Genomic DNA, 11,488 nt, shown 5'->3' on the forward strand with positions numbered 1-11,488 from the left:
ACCTAGGGATAAAAATAAGTAAATCTGACACAAATTCTAGTGTAAGAGAAGGAGCTGAGGGTTTCTGTAAGGAAAGGAAGAGGTAGCACACAAAAATAACCGGGTGTGGAAGCAGGTACGTGCTGCTTTGCTCCATCAGGGTGCAACCCTTTGTATACTTCCCACTGCAACATTATTTCTGATAAATTATTGAGACAGGAAAGATATTTTACCCTCCTGACCAGCTCAGGCGAATCATTAAGTGCAACAACCCTCTGCTATTTTATCAAACCTGAAAACATTATTTAAAATGGGAGAGGCATGTCTGCTTTTAACACAGATTTTATCCCTTTTACATTTTTCCCAAAGCCCTCTCAGGACTTGGGGAATTTGCTCCAGTGTTCATGGGGCTTTGAGTTGGGTTTTTTCTGGTCGTTTTTTTTTTTTTTTTTTAAGACAATGTTGAATTATTGAAAAACAGTAAAATATTTATTATCTGATCAATAATACATTGGATGCTCTGCTGCTTATTTTTATTATTGACAGAAGCAACTTGGCCGCCTGAGATGAGAACACACAAGAAGATGAGGCAGATGTTGCTGTAATCAAGACAACAGGGGATTGGGTATGAAGTGGTCACAGGCTGGGCTGTGGATGTCCTTCCACACTGGAGAATATTCAATCCCTGGAAGGAGTGAGTTCAGCTCCTGCGGGGAAGTGTTATGGCACAGGGATGCACATCCCAACACCATGTGACAGCTAAAACAGTCCCTGTTTGTGCAGTGAGAGGCTGCCACGGAGTGACATTCTTGATACAGATGTTTCTGAGAGCGCCTGTTTGAGATGGAGATATCCCAGCCAGCTCAGGGAATTCCCTCTCACAGGTGGCACAGCTCAAGGGACCCCTCTTTTGCTGAACAAAGCTGTGTCTGTGTTCTGCTGAACGTCTCCGGGGAGGCACACGAGTTTGGGCAGGGGCATGTTGTGGAGTGTGGTTTGGAACTGGTTTTAAACACAAATGAAAAGAGCAATAAAGAAAATAAAATAGCCAAAATAAAATAATAGAATAGAATAAAATAAAAGAGAAAGTGAAATGTGTAAGGCAAATTCAGGAACTCCTTGGATGGCACTCGGAGCAACCTGGTCTAGTGGAAGGTGTCCCTGCCCATGGCAGGGGGTGTGGATGATCTTTAAGGTCTCTTCCAACCAAAAACATTCCACTATTCTGTGAAAATTTAAAATGCACAGAGACCAACTAAAAGAAGTTCAGTGCATCCCAGGATGACAAAGGAGCTACCAGATGGAGTCACTTCCTTGTTTTGATGTATTTCTGAGAAACTACAAGTGGAAACACAGGTGGTTTGGGTTGGAAGGGCCCTCAAAGATCATCTCATTCCACCCACCTACCATGGGCAGGGATACCTCCCATTAGATCACTCCAAGCCCCGTCCAACCTGGCCTTGGACACTTCCAGGGATGGGGCAGCCACAGCTTCTCTGGGCAACCTGTGCCAGGGTCTCCCAACTCTCACAGGGAAGAATTTCTTCCTAATATCCCATCTAACCCCATTCTCTGTCAGTGTGAACCCATTCCCCTTTGTCTTGTCACTGCAGTTCCTGATGAAGAGTCAACCTCCAGCTTCTTTGTGGGTCCCCTTCAGGTTGGAAGATATCTGAGCGGCACCAGAAGAAGGGAGAAATGCAAATATTGTCCTACTCATCAGAAAAACAGAGAAAGAATAACACACTCATTTACCATACATTGAATTTATAAATCTGAGGCAATTATTAGGAGATAAATATTTCTTTGAGGGTGGGTTTGTGCAGAAAAAAAATAATAAACTTGCAGACAAATTCAATATCTTATTAAAATAGAATTACAGTTACTAGCTGAAGGGGATGTGGTGGGTGTAGTCTATTTGAATTTTAGAAGAGCATCTGATGCAATCTCTCATAAAATTTTAATCTCAAAATAAATTAAAACTGGCTTTGATATAAGCACAGCTACATGGATCCATAACTGGCTAAAGAATCATAAAAATAAGAATGAAAAGTGGCATTTACATGGCACTGGAGGAAGTTGTCTTTCTTACAGCAACTCTGATAAGAATAATTGCCCTTATTTATCTCCTTAGCAGTAGAGAACAGGAATTGTAGTGGCACGTTGCCAGACTAAACAGGAAGGAATATAATGGATGTGAACATTGGGAAAGGAGTAATACAGTGGTTTTCTGCCTGTGATGGACAATTAGAGCAGGTTAGTGCTTTGCTCACTCAGGGGTACCTTGGGCAGGCAGGGACCAGCATTCTCATCTCTCCTGTTCTAAACCAACAGCCACACAGGAAAGTGAAATGCTTGCCTTTCACGAGCTGGAATGTACCTGATGTTCATGCTATTAACATGGTTATTGGTGTTTGCCCTTCATTTGGTACAGTCTGCAAGAAGGAACCTGCTGTGGCACATCAGCAGAGGCTGGGGGGCCGTGCCCTGTTGTGGCTGGGGCTGGACTGTCCCTCAGCCAACAGCTTTTGGGGAAAACTGAACTATTCTCCACTTTGGTGAGTCCAAACAGGGTGGGACTAGAGCTGTTCATAAAGAAGACGTACGGACCAAGGTGTGAAAAGGTATTGAAGAGTCACCTCACAGTGCAGTACTTAGGGTTTGGGGGCTGTTTTACACCTCCTTGCTCTAATTAATCCACATGCACAACAGTGGGATCTCTTGGTAGTTCGCCTGGGAAAAAAGGAATCTTCAGAAAGTTCTGGGGAACAGCAAAAATTGAGCTGGAGAGTCCAGCTGAGGCAGAAGTAGATATCATCTCTGCACAGTGGTAATTGACTTTGAAGACACTATTCATCTGAATTACTCAGTTCACAAGGGTTCCCATCCATTCCATCTTCACAGAGGAATTCAATATATTCAAGAGCAAAGACGTGCAAAGAACTGATTTTTTTGCCGGTTGCACAACCCCAAATGAAGAAATGTAAAAAGAAATCACGTCAGGCTGAAGCGATTTATAAAACTCAGTCAGGGAAATTAAAGTAAAAAAAATCTTTCTCATGAAACCCAAGACTTTAATTTTCCATTTTTAATTAATTTAAAATAAAATAGATGTCTTGTTGCTGTATAATGGAAAAATGCTTTGCTCAAAGACATGAAGAAAAAATACCCTCATTTAGATATTTCTCCAAAGGATTTCCTTTTTCCAAAATGGCTTCTCAACCCAAAATTCATTCAAAAAAAAATCTTTACTTTGATTAATAGCTTCATCTCTCTAATGGGAAATGTTCAAAGGAAAGTTCTCCCCAACTTTGGCTGCTTATGGATGCTCCCAGGTGCTTATTTTCCTTTGTACAATGTAGATGTTTGGGCATTGCCTTGTCACAGCTATTTCTTAGCTGCAGCATCGTCACCCTCAGCACTGAGGAGGGCCAGGATGGCAGAGGCAGGTGGTGGTGACCCCCCCAGTGCTCTCCACAGCAGCACCTCCACCAGAAACAAGGTGCTGTTGCTGCGTGATGGGAGCTAATCCTGCCCCACTGTGCTGGCTGGGACTGTCACTGACCCTTTTGGGGGCTCATTCCTCATTTTGGATGAGCTGCAAGTGCAGAGAGGTTTCGGAGATTCAATTGCAAAAAGGAACTCCCCTGTGGAGATGTTTCAGAGCTCAGCTGTAGCTATGGAAGTCTACTTCAAGTTCAGAGGGACTTTCACAGAGCTCTTATCTCTTCCCACCCCTTCCTTCTCCTGTGCCAGCCTTCCATGCTGAGGCTCCCACTGCACCTTGGGCTAAAGGTGGGGTCATTGCTGTTGACTCCCCATCCCTGGAAGTGTCCAAGGGACACACAAGTTTGTGTGTTCTCCAAGTGGTGCAGATCCTAATTTTGGGTGGCTTTTGTTTCAAAATACTATAATATTTTTGCTGTTTCTCTTTTTTTTCATCAGGAGATGTCAGTCCTTTTGATATTGAAGGATTATTTTATTACCTGTCATCTGAATAGGTTTAATGTATGGCAGAATGTATGGTTTGCAATTAAATCCACAGTACTCAATCCCCTGTTGAACTGTTTGACTGATCAGGCTTAATAACTTTAAGTCATGTTCATGTAGAATATTATCAATATTTTTGCAGATATCACAGGAAAGCAGCCACTCCAGTGGAGAGTAAGGGGTTGGTTTTGAAATTGCTCTGTGGTGGATTTCTCCCTAGCTGAAAGCCCCATCCCAGGTTAGATGGGGCTTGGAGCAACCTGGGCTAGTGGAAGCTGTCCCTGCCCATGGCAGGGGACTGGAACTAAATGAGCTTTAAGGTTCCCTCCCTACCCAAACCACTCCAGGATTCTGTGATCCCACAGGAAGTTCTGTTCACCTGATGAAAGGAAGAGCAGTGGGCTCCTGTGAACAAACCTGTACCTGGTGTGACACTGCAGCCACGTGTCTGCTGCTCCATCTTCCTGCACCAGGAAGCACTGCTCGTCACATCTGGAGCTCCCTGCTCCAGCAGCCTTTCCTGCATCACTCATTTTGATGCCTTGTTCCAGGTTTTAAACAGCTGTGAGCCCCCTATTGCTCATTAGCAGGCTCAGAGGAACGGCTTTTATGGACCCATGTATTAAACAAATAAAAGACGTCAAGGAAACTTAAAAACACATCCAGCTGCCTGCAGATTTACTGCACCAACATTAAGCCCTCATTAAATGCACCTTTATAAAGGGTGGCTCTATTTTTTGAATCTGAATACCTGTGACAGCGGGAAGTGGGGGGTTATGGAAATATCCTGGTTGAATGAGAACATTTATCGGTGGAAGGTTTATTGGGCGCGTCGCGGTGACAGTGCGGAGCACGCCGGGTGTTTTGTGGGCTGTCACACAGGAAGGCGCTCCCGGCCTTGCTAACAGGGAGTTTATGAAGCAAATAAACATTTCCTTGCTGTCTGGCTTCCTTGCTTCACCCCACACTCTCTTTTGTCTCCCAGGAAGTTGTTCTAAGCGTTTCAGGACACTAAAAATTTCGGTGTTTTGTTGAGAGGATGTCTTTGTGTATCAGGGAATAGGTTTGTCTCAAACGCCACGTTTTGGACTCTGAAGTAGGTGAGATGGGGATTTCACAGAATCGTGGAATGGCCTGGATTAGAAGGGGCCTTAATGGTCATCTTGTTTCATCCCCTGCCATGGGCAGGGACACCTTCCACTAGCCCAGGTTGCTCCAAGCCCCCTCCAACCTGGCCTTGGACACTTCCAGGGATGGGGCAGCCACAGCTTCTCTGGGCAACCTGTGCCAGGGCCTCCCGACCCTCCCAGGGAAGAATTTCTTCCTAATATCCCATCTAACCCTGCCCTCTGTCCATTTGAAACCACTCCCCCTTGTCTTGTGAATCCCCCAGCAGGGACCACCAGCAGTTCCCATCAGTTCTGCACAGAAATACCTTGAACCCAGATGTTTCTGCCTCTGGTCCTTATTGTAGCCAAGGCCAGAGGTGCCCCACGAGGTTTGCAGGGCTGTTCCCTGACTCCCAGAGCCTGCTGTGCTGGCAGAGGTCTGGGTGGACACACACCACAGGACACAGTGGTGACACCTCTGTTGGCACCTCTCTTTCCCCTCTCACTCCTGAGGTGCTGAGGCAGAGCAGGGAATCTGCTCACTGCAGCATGTTTCCTCATCAGATGCTCTATTGATAGGGACAAACGTGAGCAAAACCAAATTGATTTATGCTATATTTGAATTTTTATCTGCAACAATAATCTATTTATTAGTGAATAATTCAAGCTATTGAATCATAAAACCTCTTCTTTGACTCTGCAAGTCATTGAGTCACAGAGTTCTGGGGGCTGGGGGAGTGTGCTGAGCAAGGCTGGGGACATGCTGGTCATCTTCTTCATCCTTCAGCTGGGAGAGATGTGGTGAGAGTGGGGACAAACCTGCACTTTGACCCAATGTGACCATACTCATTTTCTGATAATAATATTTTTTTTAATATGACTCATATATATTCCATTTCTCATTTTAAGTAAAAAGCTATTTGATGGCAGAAGAAAAGGGCTTATGTCTTTGGGGCCCAATTTTCTGAATCTCGCACAAAGATATACATGCAATTCCTGGCAATAATCGAGATTTTGTATGCAAATTGGGTCACTGTGTGTGTGTAATTGCCCTTTCAATGCATAATTGCCCATGGGCAGGTTTTGCAGAAGATCATATCAACTGCATGTGCAGATAAGTCCCACATTTCTATTCACTTCAGGAAACGTGCACAAACAGGAATTTAAAACCAGACACCCAAGAGGGAAGGGGAATTCTTAGTGGTCTGGAAACAATGAATGTTCGGGCTGTAATCAGCAGGCAGGATTTTGTGAAGATTATGAACCTGAGAAAGGGAATAAATATTTGTGATGGATGTTCAGGATATCCCGTAGCACCGGAGGGGAGAGCACAGAGCCTCCTGCCACCTCAGGTAGGGATTGCTGTGCTTTGAAGGCATGGAGCACATTAACCCTTCACTCTTCTACCAGCTGATGTGCAGGAGACAAGGAAAAGTCTAATACTCTTTTATTAATTAGCACCCCTTAATCACTTTGCAGGGAGGATGACATTTAGAAAAGTATTCCCTCCCTCAGCCCCCGCTGGAATCTGCTTCTCCATTCACAGCCTGCAGAGAATTAAGCCCGTGCTTAACTTTAAGCAGGTTTGTTTTCTGTTCCAATTAACACAAATGCTGATTACTTAAGAGCTTTGCTGAAATGGGTCCAGAGCACCACAATGACCAGGATGGGAGAGGCATTTTGATATGCCTATTAGAGCAAACCTGCTCCAGGGTCTTTAAGGAATTCCCACAAAACTTTTGTGAGCCATTTTCCCTTCCGCAATCTTTCTCCCTAACTTTTAAAGACACTTTTACTGAAGATTTACTGATAGAAACCTTCTAGTGAGTGCATTTGATTGCTCCATATTTCAGAAACAATGTGGGAATGGAAAGATCTCCCTCTTTAGACTCCATTATCTTAGACTCCTATTGTCGGCACGGAGTTATAAAGAACCAATAGTACCTTTAAACACTGAATAGCTTAACCGCTCAAAACATAAAATGAAAGCACTAAACATATCAGTTTTGTGTAAAAAACGTGCACCTTCTCCCTTGTAATAAACAAACAGATATATAACAGCAACCAAAATAAAACAGGTAAATGCTTCAGCTCCTCTCCTCGCAGTGCTGGGCTGTAAGTGCTGTATGGAAATACATCACTGTGTGACTTCAGCCTCCCTACTGGGAGTGAGAGTCACCGTCTATTCACAGCCTGTGTTGGAAGAGTGGGTCATTTCAAGGGTTACAGGTGAGGAAATATTGTGTCTGAAATTAGGGTCCCCTCGATAAGTGTGTGTGTCCAGCAGAGCTGCAGGGAGCACCACCTGCCCTCCAATTTTCCGTTGCGGTCACGGCCGTCCTGGTGCCGATTAAATTCTTCTGGGCAAACCCTGTCTGTTTGTGATAAATTTGATAAGATAAATGATTTTCCTAGACAAAGGAAATGCAAGATGTCTCATCTATCTGGACTGAAGGTATCATTTGATATAGTGCCACTTGGGAAATTATCAGCTTGGCTGAAAGCGCCGAGAATTTATACGGGAACTGTGAAGTGGGGACAGCGCTGGCTAAAGGGGAGCCCGTGACAGGGAGCAGCAAAAGGGGAATTATCACTCTGAAGTGAGGTTACCAGTAAACATCCCCGAGGATCAGGAGTGGGGCTGAACATATTTCATTTCTGCTCTGACCTTGGAGGGGCAGGATAAGAGTGACAATGACACTCGGAGCTCACTCGATGGAAGGAGCATCCTCAATGCAAACACGACGGGGCTCTTAACTGAGGACTGACCTTGAAAACTGAAGTAATAGAAAAGGGATAAAATACCATAGTATATAATGTATGGACAAGTAGTTACAGAGCAGCAGTCAGGGTTTCTACTTGTTAGAAATGGCTGAGGATGAGAAAAATCTGAGTGTACTTGGACATCGCAGGTTAACTATTAAGTGGCAATTATATTGTCTCAGGGAAAAAAAAATATCAGATACACCCAATTCACCTTTTCAGTTAAGGCTAGAAGTCTAAGGAAGAACTAATTCAATTTTACAAAGGTTGGTCTGACCTCATCAGAGTAGTGTGCACAGTTCTCTTCCCCCAAGAGTGAGAGGGAAGAGTTCAAACAGTGAATGGTGCCATGAGGAGATTTAGGACAAGCAGAGGAATGCAGGGAGTGTCCAGTTGAGGGAGGAAAAAAGCACTTAGTTTATTGAGGTGAAGACTGAGAGTAGAATGTATGGGGAGGCAAACATTCAAAGGTGAAAACTACTGCTGAAAAGAAATAACAGTGATGGGCACAAGGACGAGTTAATTTAGGCTTGAAATTAAAGGAAAGTTGATATAGCAACAAGTTGGGGCAAAACCCCTTTAACAGCTGTGTGAGATGGAGTATGAACTGTGTATTACAAAGGTCTTAATGGAGCTGCTGCAATAGGACCTGGGTGTCAGGACCAGGGATAGGTTCCTGTGTGATGTTTTTTGAGAAGGACTGGCATTGCGGCTGGAATGTGCTGTGTGATGGCAGCCCAGGTGCATGTAAAGAAGATTTTAATCTATAGGGAAGTTTGAAGAACAGGTGCAGCTCATAAAACATACATCTTTGAAGGTAAGCAAGGGGATTCACGTCTGAAGAAAACGACTGTTTGACATTAGCATTTTACACCTGGTTTTAAGCCATTAAGCTGTCCAGTGACGGAGGCAAAAATTGGATCATGAGAGTTACCTGTCTGACTTTGGGCTCTGTGCAGCCAAGAGCCCTGATGGGCAGCCTGTGCACAACCCAGAGCTCAGCACAACTCAGAGGATGCTCACAGAAAATACACATTTTTGCCAAAATTGGACTCAGGTCATGAATGATTCATGAACGGAAAACAAGGCTACATTCATCAGATAATTTATATGTAAACCACTAGTTCCACCAGCTACAGAATAAGCCCAGATCCCCTTAGGTCAGAGCTGTAATGAGCTGCTTGCAGTGGGAAGGGTGCCCTGCTATTGCTGCCCCGTGCTGTGTCCCCATTAGCCTGTCACCAGCCCCTTGGTGGCCAGGGCAGGGTGTGGTTGTGTTGATTAATGGAGACTCTCCTGGCTGCCAAAAGCCTTTACTGGGGGTCTGCTCAGCACCTGTGGGTGCTGAGCTCCTTGCAGGAGCTTTGATTTGAGCAGTGGTGGCAGTGCTCAGTGAAATCCTTGTTCCCACCAGCACTGGGCTGTGTGGGGACCATGGGCAGGCTGGCTGAGCTCTCATCTGCTGCAGTTTCCTGGAGCAGAATGAGGTTTTCAAGGCTTCTTCCCCTGCCTGCAAACCTGCTCCATGGCAGAGATCAGGGACAGTGGCACCCAAACACACTGACTTTGTAAAAGCAGAGTGTTTTCACAGTTTTAAGGCTGGGGCTTTAAGCCACAGACAGCACTAATTGCTGTGCTCACTTTAGCCTCACTAATGTCCATTCCTTCTCACAAGCCTGGTCCAGAGTCACCAAAAACTTTCTACACCACTGCAATGACTAATTAACTGCACCTAGAGAAAAAGGGGATGAGAGAGCTCTGCTCTCTGTTGGTGCTTGCCATTGCCCTGCCAAAGACAACCCCAGGCTTATGGAGCTATGTAATTCCTCCAAAATTAGTCCTTCCTCATCCTTCTCAAGGTCTGTTTGTTTGAGTCTTGGATCCTTCTGTTCACTTTCCACGTAATGCAAGAATTTGGCCAGGGGCTGGTCAGCTAGCAAAAAAACCTCACATTTTTAGTAACCTTTCACTAGTATTGATCTGAGAGTTTAGTTGCAGAATAGACCTGAACATGCTGCAGAACATGATAGACAGCAGAAATATGTTTCACCTGCAAGTAAATGGCTTGAAACCTATGAAATTTTACTGCACGTGTTCACCCACCTCCACGCACCTCATAAGCAACTCTACCAATTAGCTTTTTTAAACCTCTTTTTTTGCAGGAAATTAGACCATATGGACAGTTGGTCTGACCCAGCAGTGCTGCTGTTATTTTTTTATTAGGAATAGGCTGAGTTAATAGCAAATTTGTACCAGCTTCTGGCTGGAGCTGCTCCAAGGCTGTGCAGCTGCAGAGCGGTAAGACCAGAGGGGAACACACATTCCTGGTGATGATGGGATGTGAGAGAGTCTGGCATCCCTTCTGCATTGCTGGACCCCCAGGAGGATTTTGCAGGAGAAGCAAAAAAGTCTTGTGACATCAATGGGCAAACCAGAAAAACCTGTAGCCCAGATCTACCTGTGGATCATCTGTCCTGGATGTAGGAAAGCAGCCAAAAGGCTTTATGGGCATTAATAATTGGGAATGTGATCTGACACTCTGCCTCCTCTTGACCTTGTTAGATGACCCCACTGTGCAGGCTGAGCCAGAGCTCCTGTGCTCAGTGCTGTGTCCAGATTGTCCTGCTGGAATCACCAGGATCTCAGAATTCCCTGCTCTGACTCTTCCCGTGCTCTGCTCTCTGGCTGTTCCTCTGCCACAGCCTCCTCATTTTCTGCAGAGCATTATTACTTTCCCATTGCCTTTGTCCCATTCTCTTGCCTGTGTGCACAGACACCTTTGCAATGTCTCACCTGGCTGGTTTCCTACAGAGCTAATGTTATATTATATAAACCCTAATATTGCTTTCCAAATTGCTTCCCTTTTCATCCACCCTTCCTCAGGCCTCTTGTTATCATCAGCTCTCACTTGTTGCTGCCTTCATGGACTGTTTCCTTCCTCCTCTGTTACTTCCAGGTGCTCCCTGCTCTATCCATCCATTTATATTTAAACTCACCACAAGAGCTCTTTTCTCACCCCATTGGATTGATTTCAGCCCTCCCCAGCAATTTTTAAAGCACATCCTATCTCCTGCCTACATTTGCGTGTAGCTTATACAGGTAAACATATTAAATTTTCTCCTCTGAATAGAGGGTGAAGAGAGTTAGAAAGGGACTTTTTAGACAGATCCCTCACATCTTCTTTCTGCTCTCCAGGTACAGGCAGATGTGTTGACCTTTTTCTTAGCAGATACAACAGACCGTGTCTTTTGGATAACTTCAGAGATCTCATCATTCCCTGAATTTTTAGAAATAAATTTGATTTGTTATCAAGATTTTCCTGTGGTATTTGCTCTTGAAGCTATTTCATATCTGCCTGTATCCACTATGGATTTTCAGTTTTCACATTCATGTGTTATGACAGAAATGAAAGAAGCAAAAAGGCCCTTTTTGATGCAAAGCTGCAGAGTTTCAATGACCAAATGTTTTTTTCTAAGATGGTCCAGGCAATGGCCATCTTCTAGTTCACAGCATTGTTTCCTCTCTGAAATCTTCACAGCACAGGAGATTTTTGCTGCCAACACATGCAAAGGAGTTTGTTAATTGTCATCCCTACCTTCCAAAGCTGTTATTGAAACAGAAACCACTGCAGTGATTGCCAAGTTTGT

The sequence above is a fragment of the Chiroxiphia lanceolata genome, chromosome 17 (assembly GCF_009829145.1).
Source record: "Chiroxiphia lanceolata isolate bChiLan1 chromosome 17, bChiLan1.pri, whole genome shotgun sequence".
NCBI classification, from domain to species: Eukaryota; Metazoa; Chordata; class Aves; order Passeriformes; family Pipridae; genus Chiroxiphia; species Chiroxiphia lanceolata.